The following is a 19,045-nucleotide window of genomic DNA, read 5'->3' on the forward strand; positions in this document are numbered from 1 at the left end:
TATTAATTACTAACTTAATTACTTGGTAAATTTCAATTACAATAAATATATAACGGGATATGTTTTACTTGGAAATTATATACTTTAATATATCTGAATAAATCTAAGATTTGTAGAGAAAAAGCAACATAGATACCTGAATTTTGCCTATTTAAGGTAAGTATTAGTTTGAGAATAAAAGTTCTGGCGGAAATTTTAAGTTTAATTTAAATGATGTATTTGCAAATAAGGTCTTGTTATAATACCTTTTACCTTATATAGCATTTAATTGTTTAAATCACAGTCGTTTTAAAACAATTTTGTCTTATTTTGAGAACGTTGAATGCAAGATGGAAAAAAATCAAACGTGGACATTTTTCTTATTTCAGTTCACCCTAAGCTGAAAACCTGCTGAAACATCTTGCGATGATACTGAAGAGTTTGGCTCAGGAGCCACTTCTGAACGCCCGGCACAATGGTGGTTTAAGAAAGTTCGTGACGGCGACGAGTCTTGAATATGATAAGTGTACTGATCGCCCTTAGGATGTTGACAACGATCAATTAATGGCCTTCATTTAAGCCAATCACCTACAACGTTACGTATACGACAATTTACAACTACTTTGTCAAATTTGGGCATAAATACACTTCAGTCTATTGATTCTGATGTTGTTTATTTAGTTAAAAAAATTGTTAATTAGGTAGCGATATTTTCATCTGAATTTAAAAGTTAGAAACCACAAGTATCTTTTTGCTAATCTGATATATAGTTTTAGTAATTATTCTGAAAACTCTTAAATACGTACGGGTAAGATTAGTACATGTTTGGGTATTTTCAAAAGTGTTATTCATTTGTAACAAACGATAACATGACTCAACTTTATTTTGTATTAGTATCAACAGTACATATTTTATTCTATACAAGCATACTTAAATATCATGGAGACCTGGTACTGAGCTACATCTAAAATAAAATCCAACAATTTTTATGATATTTGTGATATTAAAGAAAAACTCCACAAATAAAAATCAGCTGACTGCTAACGTAATATTGACGTCTATAAAATTTACTAGCAAGACTACCTGGCGTTGCGCGGAGCCGTATAAACAATGAGAATATTAAAGTTGATTTTGAACATATTTGTTATTTTTAGGGTATAGGAATTTTAAATGGATATGTATCATTTGCTATTTCAAGCAAAATAATATTTTGCCTATTCAAGGACGGTTATTACACGTATGAAATAATTTTACCTTTTCTGGGATAGGTAATTCAAAGCATGTATATGAAATAATTTTATCTTTGCGAGAACGGTTAATACACAACACATATTTAAAATAATTTTTCCTACACTCGGACAGGTAATTAAAATACATATATTAAACAATTTCAGATACTCGACAGTTATTGTACAGCATATATTAAATTATTTCTCTTCCACCATGACTACTATAGTTTTAAGAAAACTGAAACAATTTTTAGAAGATAGATCATTAATACATATTTACGCCTATCTTATTCAATCCCGGGTGACGCAGGGTATTCTGCTTGTATAAATTTCCCATCAACCTCATTGAATCCCCGGTGACGCCAACTATTCTGCTAGTATATAATTCCACCTATCTTATTTTATCCAGAACGACGCCGGGTATTCTGCTAATATATAAAACCACTTATCTATTTACATCCCGGGCAATTAGTTCTACTTGCATATATTTGCATGTATCTCATTCAAGCCCGGGTGTGTCCGGGTATTCTACACGTATATATTTGGACCTATCTCATTCAATCCCAGGAGATGCCGGGTATATTGCTAGTATATATTAACACCAATCGCATTCAGTCCCTGGCAACTCTACTAGTATATATTTCCATAAATCTCATTCAATTCCGAGTTACGTAGTTATTCTGCTAGTATATATTTCTACCTATCTCATTCTATCCCATGGGGCGCCGGGTGTTCTGCTTATTTATATTTAGACCAATCTCATTCAATCCCGGGCGACATCGGCTATTTTGCTAGTATCATCTGACCTTACCTAATTTAATCACGGGCAGTTCCTGGTATTTAGCTCTTATGTATTTTCACATTTCTCATTCAATCCTGGGCCACGCAGGGGTGTTTGCTTGTATATATTAGATCATATCTCATTCAATCATGGGTGAGACCAGATATTCTGCTAGTATATATTTCCACCTACCTCATTCAAACCTAGGTGGCACCGGGGATTGTACAAGTATATATTTGTACATATTTCATTACATCCCGACTGATGCCGAGTATTATGCTACTATATATTTCCACCCATCTCATTCAATCCCGGGTGACGCCAGGTATTCTGATAGTATATATTTTCATAAATCTCATTCAATGTTGCCCTACGCAGGGTAGTTGGCTAGGATATATGGAATCTATCTCATTCAATTCTGGGCAACGCATGGTATTCTGCGAGTATATAATTCCACCTATCTCATTCATTCCTGAGCGACGCCAGGTATTCTGCTAGTATTTATTTGCATGTATATCATTCAATCTCAGCTGACTCCGGGTATTCTGCTATTCGTGGACCTATCTTATTCAATACCAGGCGAAGCCAGGTATTCTGCTCGTATATATTTCCACTCCTAAGCGACGACGAGTACTTTGCTAGTTTTATATTTCTATCAATCTGATTCAATTCCGGGCGATGCCGGGCCTTCTGTTAGTATATTTTTGAACCTATCTCATTCAATCTCGAGTGACGCCGGGTATTCTGCTAATATATATATATATGTATCTATCTAATACAATCCTAGGGGATACCAAGTATTCAGGCATTCACTATTTGCACCTATATCATTCAATCCCGGGAGATACCGGGTATTCTGTTTGTATCCATTTGCACCTGTCTCAGGTGACGCCGGGTATTCTGCTAGTATATATCTTAATAAAGTTCGTTTAATCCCAAGGACACAAGGCATTCTGTAAGTATATATTTCAATCAATCTCATTCGATCCCGGGTTACGTCGTGTGTTTTGCTAATATATATTTCCGCTTATCTCACTCAATCCCGGACATCGCCAGCTATTCTGCTAGTATAAATTTGCATCAATCTCATTTGATCCCAGGCGACGTGCATGTTCTGCTAGTATATATTTCCACCTGTCTTATTCAATTCCAAGCGATGCTATGTATTCGGCTAATATATATTCCTGTATATATTTCCACCTATTTTATTCAATCCCGGCTGATGTCAGGTATTTTGCTAGTATATATTTCAACTCCTCTCATTTTATCCCAGAAAAACGCTGAGGATTCTGCTAGTATATATTTGCATGTATCTCATTCAGTCCCAGGTTACTATGGGTACTCTGCTAGTATATACTTGAGCCTATATCATACAATCCTGGACGACGCCGGATATTCTGCTAGTATATATATATATATATATATCCCTCATCACATTCTCTTCCAGGCGGCACCGGGTATTGAATTATATTTCACATATCTCATTCAATCCTTGGTGCTGCCGGGTACTCTTCTAGTATATATTTCCATCAATCTCATTCAATCCCGACCGACGCCATGGATTCAGTTAGTATATATTTGAACATATCACATTTTATCCCGAGCGATGCAGGATATTCTGCTAGTATACATTTCCATTAATCTCATTTAATCCCAGGCAACGCCGGGAATTCTGCTAGTATATATTCTCACCAATATCATTCAATCCCAGGGGACGCGGGGTATTCTGTTAGTATATATTTCCATCAATCTCATTACAGTTAAGGCGACGCCGAGTATTCTGCTAGTATATATATATATCTATCAATCGATAGACAAAAAGTGGTCGATGGACAAAAATCGGAGGCCTGTAATATAAATGCTGGAGTCCCTGAGGGGTTAATCCTGGGCCCAACTCTCTTCCTGATCTACATCAATGACCTCCCTAAACACATACTTTAATCATTCGTTGACATCTATGCTGATGACACGACCACCTACGGCAACACATCAAAGGCTGTAAATGACAAAGTTCTCTCTGATTCTCTCTCCTCTGATCTCGAGCGCGTGGTTCAGTGGGGGAAGACGTGGCTGGTTACCTTTAATGCATCCAAAACCAAACTCCTATCATCTCACTAAACATCATCAACGCTCTGATGCCCATCTGGCATCAATTGTGATGGATGACTCTAGTCTGGGAGAGGCCCCGTGTTTTGACAAGCTTCTGGGTTTGACCTTTACTCCTGATCTGAAATGGAACACGTACATCAAGTCTGTTGCCAAGGTCGCTCCAGAAGATATCTCACTACTGATGCAATTCTCTATCTATATAAAAGCCAAGTACGTCCAAGGATGGAATACTGTTGCCATATCTGGGCAGGAACTGCTAAAAACAGCCTATCCTGCCTTGACAGTGTACAAAATAGACTTCGTGGCTTAGTGGGGGATGCCATTTTCTCTACCCTGCAACCTCTCTCCCACAGAAGAGACGTTGCGAGCCTATCTGGTCCCCCCTCGCCAATCTTTCACGAAAAACACCCGTCTAGCTGAATCCACTGTGAAAAATTTTCCCTCACTCTTTATCTGTGCCTAAATCAAAACGTGGATTCCAAGAACAAAGCCTCTTTCTTAGAACTGCACGCCTGTGGAACTCTGTTCCGTCTTCCTGCTTCCCACCGGACTACAACTTGGATGTGTCAAGTCCAACATAAACAAATTCCTAATGAACCGCCCCCTTAAGTAAACACTTCATCAAATCTCCACACTAACGTAATGTACTTGCAATAACCCTTATCCCTGAGTAGCTTCCGGGCCTTGATAAGTGGTGATCACTGTGTAAAAAAAATCCCATAAAATCCAGGGTGATGCCGGTATTCTGCTAGTATATATTTCCACCTATCTCATTTAATCTCATTTTTTCGCCGATATTTTTGAAAGATATCCTCTCTTTTCGATTGTCTAGCCTTAATGTAAACATAAGTCATTCAGGTTTGGTGGTCGTCGTAATCGCAAAGACATCGTCTTTTCCACCTTGGCGGTACGAGTTAGAGCCTGCCTTCCTGCTACCACTTATTTTTTGCTCAACATACACATCCAAACACTCGACCAACACCGGGCTGAAATGCTAGTACTCCTATGAATTCGTTTTTCTTTTTGTGTGTATTGATATTCATATTAAAAACTCTCTTTTCTATTTATTAAAAAGAAAATACAATTTTCTTATATATGGTTATATTACTGACAAAAGATCTAGCTAATTTGTATATTCTTTTAAATATTCATTTTTAGTTAATTCTATTAGTTTTTTCGGTTTTCTTATGGGATGATAATCTAGAGTTTACTATTACGTGTAATTATACTCATGCAGATATTCTACATGATTTATACTTGCATAATATTTGGGTAAAATCTCTACAGTAAACAAATAATTGTTTCCGTATATATTTATGTATACGTATATATTTTTATTTAATCTATTAGTCTATCTATATATCTAAAAAAGTCAAAGTGTCTGTGTCTGTCTGTCTGTGTACATTTCCCTACGCAATAACTCTGTCAATTCAAAATCTACAGACTGAAAATTTGATATACAGGGTACTGGTTTTGGGGAAATCTTTGTGATTGGTTTTCGGCCGGAAATTTGGCTGTTAAGGGGACAAAGTTCAACAATTTTACCTCTGAAAACTCTACCAAACTCCTCCGATAATTTTGGGTCTTATCACTTGAAATTTTAGATATAGGTTCATTGGATATTGATCTAACTTAATAACTTGATTTGAGCCCAAAACAATAAATGGTGAGGGGTCATAATGCGGTCAAAATTGCTCAGACAATTTCTGGTCTAAACATTTGAAATTTTACATAAAGGGTATTCAGGGATAGGACAATCTTTTTTATCGGTTTGGGCCGAAAATTCTTAGTTACCAATATATAAATATATGTATGTATGTATGTATGTATGTATGCATGTATGTATGTATGTATGTATGTATGTATGTATGTATGTTTGCATATCTGCCCAACACTTTCGACAGAGGCGACGGATTTTCCCAGGATCAATGTCGTTTTGAAGTTAGACCTTTCAGAGGATAAATATGAAAAAATTGGCCAAACACATTAACATCTTCACCTTAAACTGGGCGCTTTTCTACGGGGGGTCGCTTTTTCGGCGAAATATTTTAAGGTCATCCTCTCCTTTCGATGTCTCGCCTAAATATAAAAAAATGTCACTTCCGGTTTGACGTTAGGTTTTTTTCCTTGTTCTTTTCCTCATTTGTAGTACGGGTTCGAGCCTGCCTTCCCTACTACCAGTTTTGTTTTCTTTTTTTTGCTCAGCATACATATCCAAACACCCGGGCAGCGCCGGGCTGAAATGCTAGTATATAAATATTTCCTTCCAGTATTTTATAATATTTGAAACATCTAAATAAACCAATCTATAATCTAATTCATTTAAATACATTATATATATATATATATATATATATATATATATATATATATACTAGCAAAAGTACGCGTCGTTGACTGGGTTCTATAACAGCCTACAGAAAATGGACTGCTTTATGAAAAGGAAGGGTTGTAAAGAAATAGCTTCGAATTTGGGCGTATCAAAACCAAAGCAAAATATGTGGAAAGTAAAAATAAAATAGATAAATCCCATAATTTATTATACCATACCTGTTCACACTGAAACACTTATCAAAATATTCTGTGAATCTATATTGAAAGACCTTGTTAAAATTTGTGACATATTTCCATTTTATGGAGGTCAGGCGCAAACGAACACCCCATAATTTATTATACCATATTTCTTCAAACTGAAACATAATTATCAAAGTATACTCATGCAGATAGATATGAGAAGTCTTTATTAAAGTTTGTGTCTATTTCCATTCTATGGAGGCCAGGCGCGAACGCAGACCCCACAATTTTATTACACCATCCCTATTTAAGTTAAAACATACTTATCAAAGTATAATTATGTACATCTATATCAAAAACACTTGTAAACGTTTTTTTTTAATTTTTAAATTATTTATTTCCATACTTTGTGGACCAGGCGCGTACGTATACCCCAAATTTTAATGAATCATTATAATGCCAGATCAAACATACACATTTCTGTGTCTCAATACATCTTCTATCATTATATGTGATCAGTTTTCTATAATAGTCAACAACATAGGAGCCTATTCGTACCAGACACACACACAGAAGTTCAGCTTTATATATATATATATATATATATATATATATATATATATATATATATATATATAGTGCAAAATTTTGTTGAAAATTCAAAGACTCACGTTTTCTTTTTATAACCTTTGTTTATTTCCTGGATTTTTCCATTACAGCCGTTTCATTAATGAGTTGGCAATTTTACGATTTTTTCCGTAAAAATATTCTGTCCTCACCAACTTCTTCAGATGTTTATCCATTAGATTTTTACAACAAATGGTATATTTTTAATATGCGTGACATCGTATTCGGGTAAAAAGATTTCCACAGCCATGCTTCCTCACTTCCTCCATCTTTTGGTGCTATGTAAAGATAGTTTTCCGTTTTAACCCGTACTTTCGTATTTTTTATTATTTATTCATTAATTATTCATTTTTGTTTTAAGTTTCCCTGTTTTTCCTATTTGTTTTTTTTTTCAATTATCATATAATTTTATATAATTTTATTCCTATATTTTATTTTTATATTTTTTTGGTTTAGTGTTTGAATTCGTATTATCTTACCCGATGCAGGTGAGGTCACTCTCGTGGTATCATTTTTTATCTAGGATTACTTTCCTTGCATTTTTTTCCTAATCTGCTCTAGTGCGTGAAATTAAGTATTTGTTTCGGTGCAAACGTCCGTGGATTACATCTAGTCTTTTGTTTAATAATTTTTCTTTTGCTATTTGTATATGGAAATATTCTAATATACATAGCTTGCATCTTTTCGAGTTGCTAGATTTATATTTTTCCCCCTTATCAATTATTGACCATCTTAATTTATATTCATTTTTATTTTCCTTTAATTCCTTAATCCATACAGCTAAACTGGTGGAGGTTTTCTTTGTTTTTTTTCGGTTGTTTTCGCTATTACTATTGTTTCTGTTTCTATTTTCGGTATAGTAGTTGTGGTTGTCACTATTGTTATGATCCTTTCTACCGTTGTTTTCATTTTTATTTACATTGTTGTTATTTTCGTTATTTTTTGGTGTTCTTTTCTGTCTCAGTTTCATTTTTAAACGATGCTAGGTGATTACGATATCTGTCCTTAAAGCAAGTTCCGGTGCTCCCCAGATATACTTTAGTTTCATTATTTGTTATAACTTCACATTTGTATACTACGTTTGAAGTTAAACAGTTCCCCCTCACTGGACATTCATTAGGGTCCTGGCAGTTACATTCTTTTACATTGTTAGATTCATTTTCTGTCCCATCTCTATTTTTTAAAAATTTGTTTAATTTTGTGTTATTTGAGCCAATTATTGTATTTTTTAGTTAGCAGACGTTGAGAAGGATAGCTTAACGATGTTTTTATTAATTATCTTACTTAGTTTACTATATTGCGGGAATTTTTATTTCTATAATTTGGTAAAATTCCCTTGGGATGTTATTTTTTATATGCTGTCTGAACGGTGGATTGAACCACGTCTGGCTCTTCCTTCTATTTTTCTTTTTAACTTCTCTTTTAGTTTTATTATGGTCTATCTTTTCATTTTTCTTTTTCGTGTTTATTGTATGTTTTATTTTTTCATTTGTTTTTGCTCTTTTTTCCTTTTTTATATTTCCTCATCGACATGTTGTCAGATATTACATTTGCATTGTTTATTGTTATTTCCGTACCTATGTTATTGTTTGGAGTTTCCTTATCAAATTTAATTTGTTCTTTATATCCTGATCTAGCTAAGGCTTGGTTGTAATATTCCTTGTTTTTATTGAATAATTCTTCATTTTGTGATATTTTTGATATTCTTTTTGAGATGCTAGGTATAAGTGCTTTTTTCATACTATTGGGATGGTTGGACTTGTGATCTATGTAGAATAGTGTATGGTTGAGTTTATGGTAGGGTTCATAAGAGTTGTTGTCTAGATTCAAAGTTATGTGGTTTGGGTCTATTGTTATATCTAGGTTCAGTTTACTGAAGAATTGTTTAATTTGTTTTTTTTCAAATAACCTATTTGTTGAGTTCAAGTAGAATAATGCATCATCCCGGTATAGTCCTCCTCTTAGTCCTGGAATCTTTTTATATAGTTCATTTAGTATAAAAAGACCTACAAGGTCTGTTACTTGTGCACTATCCCTGCCCCATTGTGACGTCAAAGTTGAGATTTCTGTTCTTTCTGGTCTATAGTTTGTTATCATATTAAATTAGAGTTCTTCTTGCTAGTCTTATAATGTCTAATTCTAAATTTGTTATCATTGTTAGTTTTCTAGCTAATTCTAGTGCTTCCTCGAAGAGATTTGGTGAAATAGAGGGGTAATATGAATCTATATCAATCATAAGTATTTTTTATTTTTGCCTTGGGGTAGTGGGGTAGTGTGCCGAACCATTCAATCACCCCTTCCGATGATTTCCACAGGTTATGGTAATTTTGTTTTTTTTAAATTTAGATAGGATTTCGTCTAGTATTTTTTTTTTTTGCTAATGTTTCCCAAATCTGAAATACATGGAGAAATCAGTCTAATGCTAGGATTATTGTTGAATTCTGGTTTATGATCTTTTAGGGTAAAACGTGGTGTATATCCCTCTATCTTATCCTGTATGTTCATTTTTTCACTTATTTTTAAGGTTTCGTATTTTATGCTGTTCAGCTCTTCATTGCTTGCTACTCTATAGTTTTTATTGAGTTCCGTCATTATTAGGTTGTTGTAGGTTTCAAAGTCCATGCTGTATATATTCATGGTTTTGTCTACTGGAATCATCAGGTTCGGATTGTCTTTAATATTTTAAAAGATATTATTGATTTTTTTCCATTATCGGGTTCATGTACTTGTGTTTCTCTTTGATTTTTAGTTTTTTTAATCCATTTTAACATGTCTAATTCAAACGCTTCTGAGGCAGAAATTACTGGTGGGAATTTCCTGGATTTAATTTTATATTTTCTATCATAAGGGATTTCTGTGCTTTCTTTTCCAGTTGTGGTTGTGTAATTCGAGTTGGTTTGTGTGCATCCCCCTGTTTTTTCGTGCATCAATATGTGTTGTTTTCTTGTGTACTTTTGTGGTGAGAGATCCTCCATCGAATTCTTTTAGGAAAGAAATTCACGGCTTGTACCATGTCCATCATGTACGTTATTATTATACTATTGTTGCGTTGTATCATAACATAAAGGGTGATCGTGTGTGATCGTCTAGTCAGTATTAACGTCATGTGTGATCGTCTAGTGGTCCGTCTATTTGTTCATATGCTTTTAAGTGTGACTGTGTGTGTGGCATGTCATGCATTTTCAGACATACTTTCTGCATCTTGGATGTTGGTCCATCTAGAAACATCTCATCTTAGATGGGGAGACCTGGTACCTGTTTTGGACGAAGATTTAATCCAAGAAAAGGAATTGGTTTTATTGTTTATTTCACTTTCCAGATGTCTCGCAGAAGATGGAAAGTGAATCTTTGGCCTGTGTTGTTCTGTTCCACACACGTCAGCGTCCCCCCAATTGAAGGGGAGGAGACAACGGTGAAGCCGTCCGTCGCCTTCACGTTCAAACCAAATCTCCACGATTCAGCTAACCTGATCACGTGACTCACACGCTATCCGATCGGCTGATCTTGACTTCCGGTCAACGTGTCTACGATATACTTTACATCCCTCTGTCTTTCTCTCTCTTGATCCATTCTCTAACACTATAACTAATAAAATCTGATTCGTACCACAGGTCTGAATAGACTATATACGATATTCTGAGCCTCAAGTCCATATATAACGGAGTAACGTTAGAGAGGCCGTTTCATAGGCAGGCATGTGTAACTTTATAAGATAAATTTTCGATGCATAACTTAGCTATTTTGCCTCCAGTTGTCAAACATTCATGCATATATATATATATATATATATATATATATATATATATATATATATATTATTCAATCTTCACCCCAAACAAGGCAAGTGTCACTTTGAAGTAAGGGGTTACTATCGAGGAATAATTCGGGGACATTATGAAGGGAGATGAGTAGAAGGATGTTTGTTCACATTACACTTGAACTTCTGCATATCAGTACAGTTGGGAAAGCAGTATCCCGGAAGAGAGTTCCAAAGACTTGCAGTTCTGGGAAAGAAACTATTGGAGTAAAAGGCTTTCTTACACCTAGGCATCTCTACTGTAAGAGGTGGGACTTAGTTACTTGTCGGGTTTGTCGGGGGTAGTCACATCGAGGAGGTACAAGTGCTTTCAGTCCGTCAGAGCAGCCACCATTTAAGTATTTGTAGAACAGGCAGAGGAATGCAACATTTCGTCGATAGGACAGAGGTTGAAGCTTAGATGAAAGTTCAGGACCTATCAGATTAGCGACTCTCTTTTAAACCCTGTCTCGGAGTGAGAGACAAGCAGCAGATGCACTAGCCCAAATGTGACAGCAATACTCCATACAAGGGCGAATGGGGGCCTTATTGAGGTACAGGATACTTTCAGGTTTAAGTAATTTCTAGCACGGTAGAGAGAGCCCACCTTTATTGCAGCAGCCTTGGCAATGCTCTCAATGTATATATTCCAGTTCATGTTCCCTGTAAACGTAAGGCCGAGGAGTTTAAAGGAAGTACTTTCAAGCAGTGTATTCTTAGCCATTGCTATTGGTGGTAGAAACGGTTTCTTGTAGTTATTGAATGAAACAAGCTTAGTCTTAGCAGCATTGAATGTGACCAACCATTTATGTCCCATTACATTACAGATTGGAGGTCATCCTCTAGTGTTGCTGCCATTTCCTTAGACATGTGTTCATTTGTTTTCCCCTCATTCCTGTTATAGAGGTTGGTGTCATCGGCAAATATACCCATCTCCGAAACAATTTTATTAGGGAGGTCATTTATGAATATCAGGAACAATAAAGGTCCAAGGATATACCCCTGGGGTACTCCCGCATTTATATCATATTGTTTAGACGTACGACTGTCGAGGACACCTTGGAGTTTTCTCTTACTTAAGAAGGATTTAATTACATTGTGTAATCTTTCAGTTATACCATATGATCTAATTTTCCTTAGAAGACCATCGTGCCATAGATTTATCAATGGCTACCGCTCTACCCTCCCCTGTTTTTTTTTTCCAGTGAACGGTATATACGTTCAGAGATTACAGTTAGGATATCTGCTGTTGAACGGGCTTGCCTTAATCCATATTGTTTGTCGGTCAGGAGTTTAGCAGCTGTTAGGTGTTGGACTAGGACTTGATTTACTAAGGACTCAAATATTTTGGCGAAAAGTGGGAGGTGGCTAATGGAGCGATAATTTAGTGGGTCAGTTCTTTCAACAGAGTTCTTGAAGACTGGTACCACAGAAGCGCTTTTCCAGCAGTAGGGAAAGCAAAATTCGCTAAGGCATTTATTCTAAAGTTTGGAGAGACCTGGAGCAATCTCAGCAGAGCATTTTTTTTATTAGCACCGCCGGGATGAGATCTGGTCCACATGCTTTTGAGGTGTCTAGGTTTTTTATGACACCATGCACCTGAAAAGGGGTGATGTTCAAATCGTCTAGTGTGGCATCTGTCCGCAAAAGAAATCAGGGAGGGTGATGTGATGAGTCCAGTGTGGAGTTTTAGGCAAACCGACTAGCAAGCAGATTTGCCTTGTCGGTTGCCGTGCAAGCCACCTCAGGATTGTTTGATAGTGGGGGAATCGTCAACTGCTCATTATTTTCTACACTCTTGTAGATTTTCTAAAATTCACGGGTTCCTAATTTCTGTGCTTCAATGCATTTCCTGGTGGTTTCAGGGTAATCTCTCTTAGCTGTCTCTATGACTCTCTTACAATTATTTCCGGCTTCTATATACGTCTATCTGTTTGAAATGGACTTATGTCGGCTGAATCTGCGGAAGGTTTGCTGCCTTTGAGAAATAGCAGCTGCTATAGAATTTCCATGTGGGAACATGTGCCTCAATGGCAGTTTATAGCCATTCAGTGGTCTCATTTGCACACTGTTCAGCTGGGAGAGTAAAGATATTTTGCCATGATGCATCTCTGATGAGTTCCCTGATGGCCTCCCAGTCGGCCTGTTTGTAATACCTCGTATTTTGAGTAATGGGTCTTCAGTTTTAGGGCGATAATTTAGGGTGATTTCTAGCATTATCACAGCATGATCAGCATTCCCGAGTGGGATGTGGGCATTTGTTGTACAGTCATCGGAAACTGTTGTCAGAAATAGATCTAGAAGTGTGGCATGTTGGTCTCGCTGGTCTCGGAAACATGTCGGGAATGTAACAGTCTGAAATAGGGAATGGGGTATAGCGAATTAGAGAATCCAAGCCAGTTACTGTGGTGGACATTGAAGTCACCAAATACATGTACTTGTGCGCTAGCATTGAGAGAGAGAGAGAGAGAGAGAGAGAGAGAGAGAGAGAGAGAGAGAGAGAGAGAGAGAGAGAGTGTTATATCTATGCTGTCTGAGATTTTGTTTATTAAGGTACAGTCTTGGGTTGAGGGAGAGCGGTAGAGAAAATACAAGTAGCTAATATTGTGTTGCATATTTAGTCTGAAGCACATAAAGGCCTGGTCGTCTGATTCTAGTTTTATTTCTCTAGTCAGGGGAGGGTGTTACGAATATAGACTCCAAGCCCATTCATATGCCTGTCCCAGTTCTTACGGCAGAGTGGGAGATAACGAGGCATGTTAAAGTGGTTAGAGGGAATGTAGGAGTGAAGGTTAGTTTCACTTAATGCTAAGATATCCGGGGTGTTTACAATGAGATATGATTCAACATCAGCTAAGTTAATTCTAAGCCAACGGATATTCGTAAATGCAAGCCTCAAGGGAGGAGGCAGATTGGTTTTCTTTGAGTTTGGTCCTACTTTAAACCTATTTCTTGCTGTAGGTGTCATTTCATTTTGTTTAATTTAAAAGTTTCGGTTAGGGTGAGGGAGTGAGGGGTGTTGGACAAGTTGTTGTGCAGATTATCAGACATGCAATACAAGTAGACCAACAGCTGCCCTCACCCACAGGATTGTGGCCTCAGAAAAGTCCACCCGGGATGAGTGCAGGGTCCCTTTCCATGCGCGACATGGCACTACAAACATCCCGATATTATACAACTGTTGATGGAACAGCCGCTCTAAGCGCTACCAAAGAGTTATGACTCATGTACTATCAATCGGAAACAGCAGCCAGGAAACTGTTAATCCGGTATCCTCAATCTATTAAGCAAAGTCAGCCCAGTCAACTGTACCGACATATATGGTACTGAAGCACCCCTACAGTATCTAGTTTAGGTTGATGGGATGTGGCGGGAGCGGGGAAAACGGCGTTCATTGCCGTAATCAGGAAAAAAGGTCAACCACTGAGAAATTCTGACGAGTCCCTGCAATAGTACCTCTACGCCTGGCTAATAGGTAAAGAAGGAGTATGAGAGCTGGGCGATAGACAGATCCAATCTCCTCCTTAAGCAGTTGAGGTTTGCCAACCGGTGATTTGTTTGAGTCAACAGCTCTAGGAAGGTTGTCGTCCAGGACTGAAGAGGCCTCCCTCCCCTAGGTTTGGCCTCAGAGTTTTCCTTCTAGACGGATGACCTCGGAAGATCTACGGGTCCATCAGCACCGAGAGGGTTCGCCCCGCGCCTGGTTACTAATCCAGGTATTTCTGCAACCCCACATGGGTAGTTAATATTAATCGGTTTATTAGGTTAATATCTACTGGGGAAAAAGGTTATTTAGGTTTACATCTACTGTAAGATTTTATTTCTCGAAGTGATTAAAAGGACATTACTAATATTTCCATTGTTATTGGGAGAGGAGATAGGTAGGAATTTATGCAGTGAAAGCACTAAATTTGCAACAGCATTGGTATGAGAGACGAGTTTATACAAGGTTAGATATAGTTTTGTAAGTTCAGGAATAGGATATGTTAAAGTATGATCTACTTAATATCAGAAATTTAAATTTGGTGCTCAGACTGGGTATTTGATACGACTGAAAGATGAAATATATGCTCAATTAAGTATTTACTTAGAAGATTAATTTTGGGATAAGAGTATAATCAGAAGCATGCCTAAGAAATCTTTAGGTGTTAATGTGTATCGATTTATGAAAAGTCAGTCTATTAGAGCTTAGGGTTGAGAATAAGGACCCCTCTAAGTTACGTGCAATGGATTAGATTTAATGGCATCTTAGGAAATAAGGCAGTTAGTTTGTGATCAAGAGAGAGGTTTAAAGTAAGAGTGCAGTATACTTACACGTAAGGGTATAGAGTTTGGTGGGAATAAAAAAGTGGAGGGTTGTCATGCAATACAGACAAAGGCAGTCATCTTGGAGGCCAAGTATCTATAGGATATACGTAGTATACTAGCAGTGGCATTTTTTACGGTTTGGAGAGGAATTATCGGTACATAGTGTCGTGGTTTAATTGTTCGATTCCGTAGATTAGGTCAGACACAAAGCACTTCAAAGGAGTCTTAAATGTCACTAAGAAATATATATTTTTCATATACAAGTAGTGAATGGTAGGGTTATTATAACGAACTGAGAGAACACACGTCATTTTGTTGAATTGTGAAAAGTTAATCAGTTATTATCGATCTGTCTCTATTCATCTATTTATCTATCTATTCAATGATATGATTAAAATAGTTTATATATTTAATTTAATTTTTTTATTTCGGACTATTAGTCTCATCTTTATTAGTTGTTGTTTGTTTTTTTTTATTTTATTGGTTCACAACGTTTCGGCCAACTTCCTCTGGCCTTCGTCAGGTGGTAACCGCGACGGATAGGAACTTCGAATCTCCTAACTGCATTCTCAGCCATCACTGCCATCCGTAGTTGTCGTCGTCTCACCACATTTTTGACCAATTACCTCTGGCACGCTTTGGGTGGGATTGAAACCGCTATCTTCAGACAATGTTCATCTGGAACCGTAGAGATTCAACGTCTCTATCAACTGCGCCACGGGCCCCGAAGGGCGATCAAGGTTGGATTCTTTGATCTTATTAATCCACATTTATTCATTATCTGATCTTCCATAGTCGGGTCCGTACCGATTGGTGTATATATATATATATATATATATATATATATATATATATATATATATATATATATATATATATATATATATATATATTATTCCTTAATTGGAATTTTCTTATTTTGAGATGAGCATTTTTATGTTAATTTTATTTTTTTATTTCGGACTATTAGTCTCATCTTTATTAGTTGTTGTTTGTTTGTTTTTTTTTATTTTTTTTTTTATTGGTTCACAACGTTTCGGCCAACTTCCTCTAGCCTTCGTCAGGTGGTAACCGCGACGGATAGGAACTTCGAATCTCCTAACTGCATTCTCAGCCATCACTGCCATCCGTAGTTGTCGTCGTCTCACCACATTTTTGACCAATTACCTCTGGCACGCTTTGGGTGAGATTGAAACCGCTATCTTTAGACAATGTTCATCTGGAACCGTAGAGATTCAACGTCTCTATCAACTGCGCCACGGGCCCCGAAGGGCGATCAAGGTTGGATTCTTTGATCTTATAAATTCACATTTATTCATTATCTGATCTTCCATAGTCGGGTCCGTACCGATTGGTGTATATATATATATATATATATTATGTGGTGAGACGACGACAACTACGGACGAAGGCCAGAGGAAGTTGGCCGAAACGTTGTGAACCAATAAAAAACAAAAAAACAAAAAAACAAACAAACAAACAACAACTAATAAAGATGAGACTAATAGTCCGAAATAAAAAAATAAAATTAACATAAAAATGCTCATCTCAAAATAAAAAAATTCCAATTAAGGAATAATATATATATATAGTTTATATATTATTTATTATTTATAGAATTAAGTGTAGCAAAGGATTTTAGCTGGAGATGTTTATATAAATTAGGTTTTATATAAATAAAATTACGTTGGGCAGGCAGGGTTGGAAAGGTCAAACGTAAGGGGTACGTATACTTTTTGGAATGATGACGTAACGGAACGGAGGTCAAAGTTGAGAGTTGCAGTTTGATCACTAGAGTGAACAGACGAGAGAGTTGGAGTCTAGTCAGGAGAGTGGACAGACGGCTAGGAAGCGGGCTGGGAAGAATAAGCATGCAGACGAAATTCAGACCCTGTAAAACCATTTGAGAAAACTTAAATAAATTTATATTATAAAAATATAAAGTGTTGTTCAGTGGTTTCACGAAAAAAAAGGAACACAGATGTCTCAATTGGATGGTGCTGGTCAATTCATGGTTCGTCACGGAGTTCAGCAAGTGAAGATACAAGATTCCTCTTATATGCGAACTGTAAAATACACCCGTGTGATAATCTCTGATACAAAAAATGTTATACATCGATATCATATTCCCTGGCTAAACAAACAAACAACAAACAAACTTAATAATACAGATGTTATAACATAATATTAGACTCAACATATAACATATGACCTATTTTATAATATATAATTCCACCTGACTATACAGCAATTTCTCTTATAAAAAATTGCAGTTAAGGTTAGAGTTTAATCACCTATTACAACATACATCTTTTGCAGGAATGGGGAAAAACACGGCAGATGGCGAAACAGTTTAGTCAAGAAATCTGTCATGCCGAGAAAAAGATAATGCGCGGATAATAGAATTGAAAGTAAGCAAACTCACCTGTTTTGGTAAATTGGCTTTAAACTGTCTGGCGACGCACTGTTAACAAGTTTTTTATCCGATATATGCAACGTGGAACCTGTAAATATGTGGACATATCCATTGTTATATATGATTTATATTAACAGCAATATTTATACAGAGGAAAATTTTTTATTTTATGCTTGCGATAATTATAAAATTATAACTTACAGAGTACACTTAATAATGATTCAATATATATATATATATATATATATATATATATATATATACACATATATATATATATATATATATATATAAGAGAAAAAGTCTGAGGAGGAATTCACTAATCAAGGAAAAAGGAAATTCAAATGAATGTTGTTATTTATATCTTAATCCTAATCAAATGTAAAAGCTCAATACGATGGTAGAGCTTACGATAAATATTAAGAACAGAGCTGTAAAGTAGAAATTGACAAAATGTTTTTATCATTCGGCAGAATACTCCAAAGCTGGTTACAAGCTGCTCCTTAATCTGCGGAGTAGCAAAGAATGCTAATTCTTCTCGTCAGATGAGATGTTTTAGCATTCTTTGAAACTCCGCGGATTAAGGAGCACCTAAGTACCAGCTTTGAAGTATTCTGCCGAATAATAAAATCTTTTTTAACTTTCTACTATACAACTCTGTTCATATTATATATATATATATATATATATATATATATATATATAAATAAGGGGGTAGTCACAAACAATGTGTATTTTTTAACATTATTTTATTATTCCGTGTCTTGGTTTTTCATTGAGAATTATGTTTGGATCATTGTAATAATGTTTTTAAATCATTGAAATCGTTTTTACGCGTTTCAAACGTTCTGTGAAGCGTCCTAGTCAGAAATTATTTTCAATATATATCAATATATATATATATCAATATATATATATATATATATATATATATATATATATATATATACACGAAAGTCAAGAATGCACTCTAACACACACATGAAACATTCGACGTTCTCAGGGTCACAACTTACGCCAAATTGAAAAGAATGACACTTTTTACCCCGTAACTTTGCCCCATCCATTAGTTTTTTCTGAAACTTGGCGAACATGTATAGGCAACGTTGACCCTCCACACCTCTCACATTTATTTTTTCTTCACTATTTTTTGTGGCGTCCTTTCATATGCAGCACGAGAGGGGGACCGCGCACGCGCGGCTGGTTAATTTAGAATTAATTTGATGCTATGATACATTGCTTCCACAAAAATATTTTTCCTTTGTTTGACTGAACTGAATTGAAAT

General features: G+C 36.0%; 1 protein-coding gene across 4 annotated transcripts in view; it reads right to left on the bottom strand.

Moving 5' to 3' along the window:
- Positions 1 to 19,045, bottom strand: part of LOC145284964 (FMRFamide receptor-like) — a 1,154,906-nt gene that overhangs the window by 420,469 nt on the left and 715,392 nt on the right. For all 4 annotated transcript variants that reach the window (XM_080134068.1, XM_080134067.1, XM_080134066.1 and 1 more), the window contains one exon: positions 17,769 to 17,847. The gene's annotated coding sequence lies outside the window, so the exon portion shown is untranslated. The remainder of the gene's footprint in view (positions 1 to 17,768; positions 17,848 to 19,045) is intronic.

The sequence above is a fragment of the Euprymna scolopes genome, chromosome 9, assembly GCF_053919585.1.
Source record: "Euprymna scolopes isolate OS-2025 chromosome 9, ASM5391958v1, whole genome shotgun sequence".
NCBI lineage: Eukaryota > Metazoa > Mollusca > Cephalopoda > Sepiida > Sepiolidae > Euprymna > Euprymna scolopes.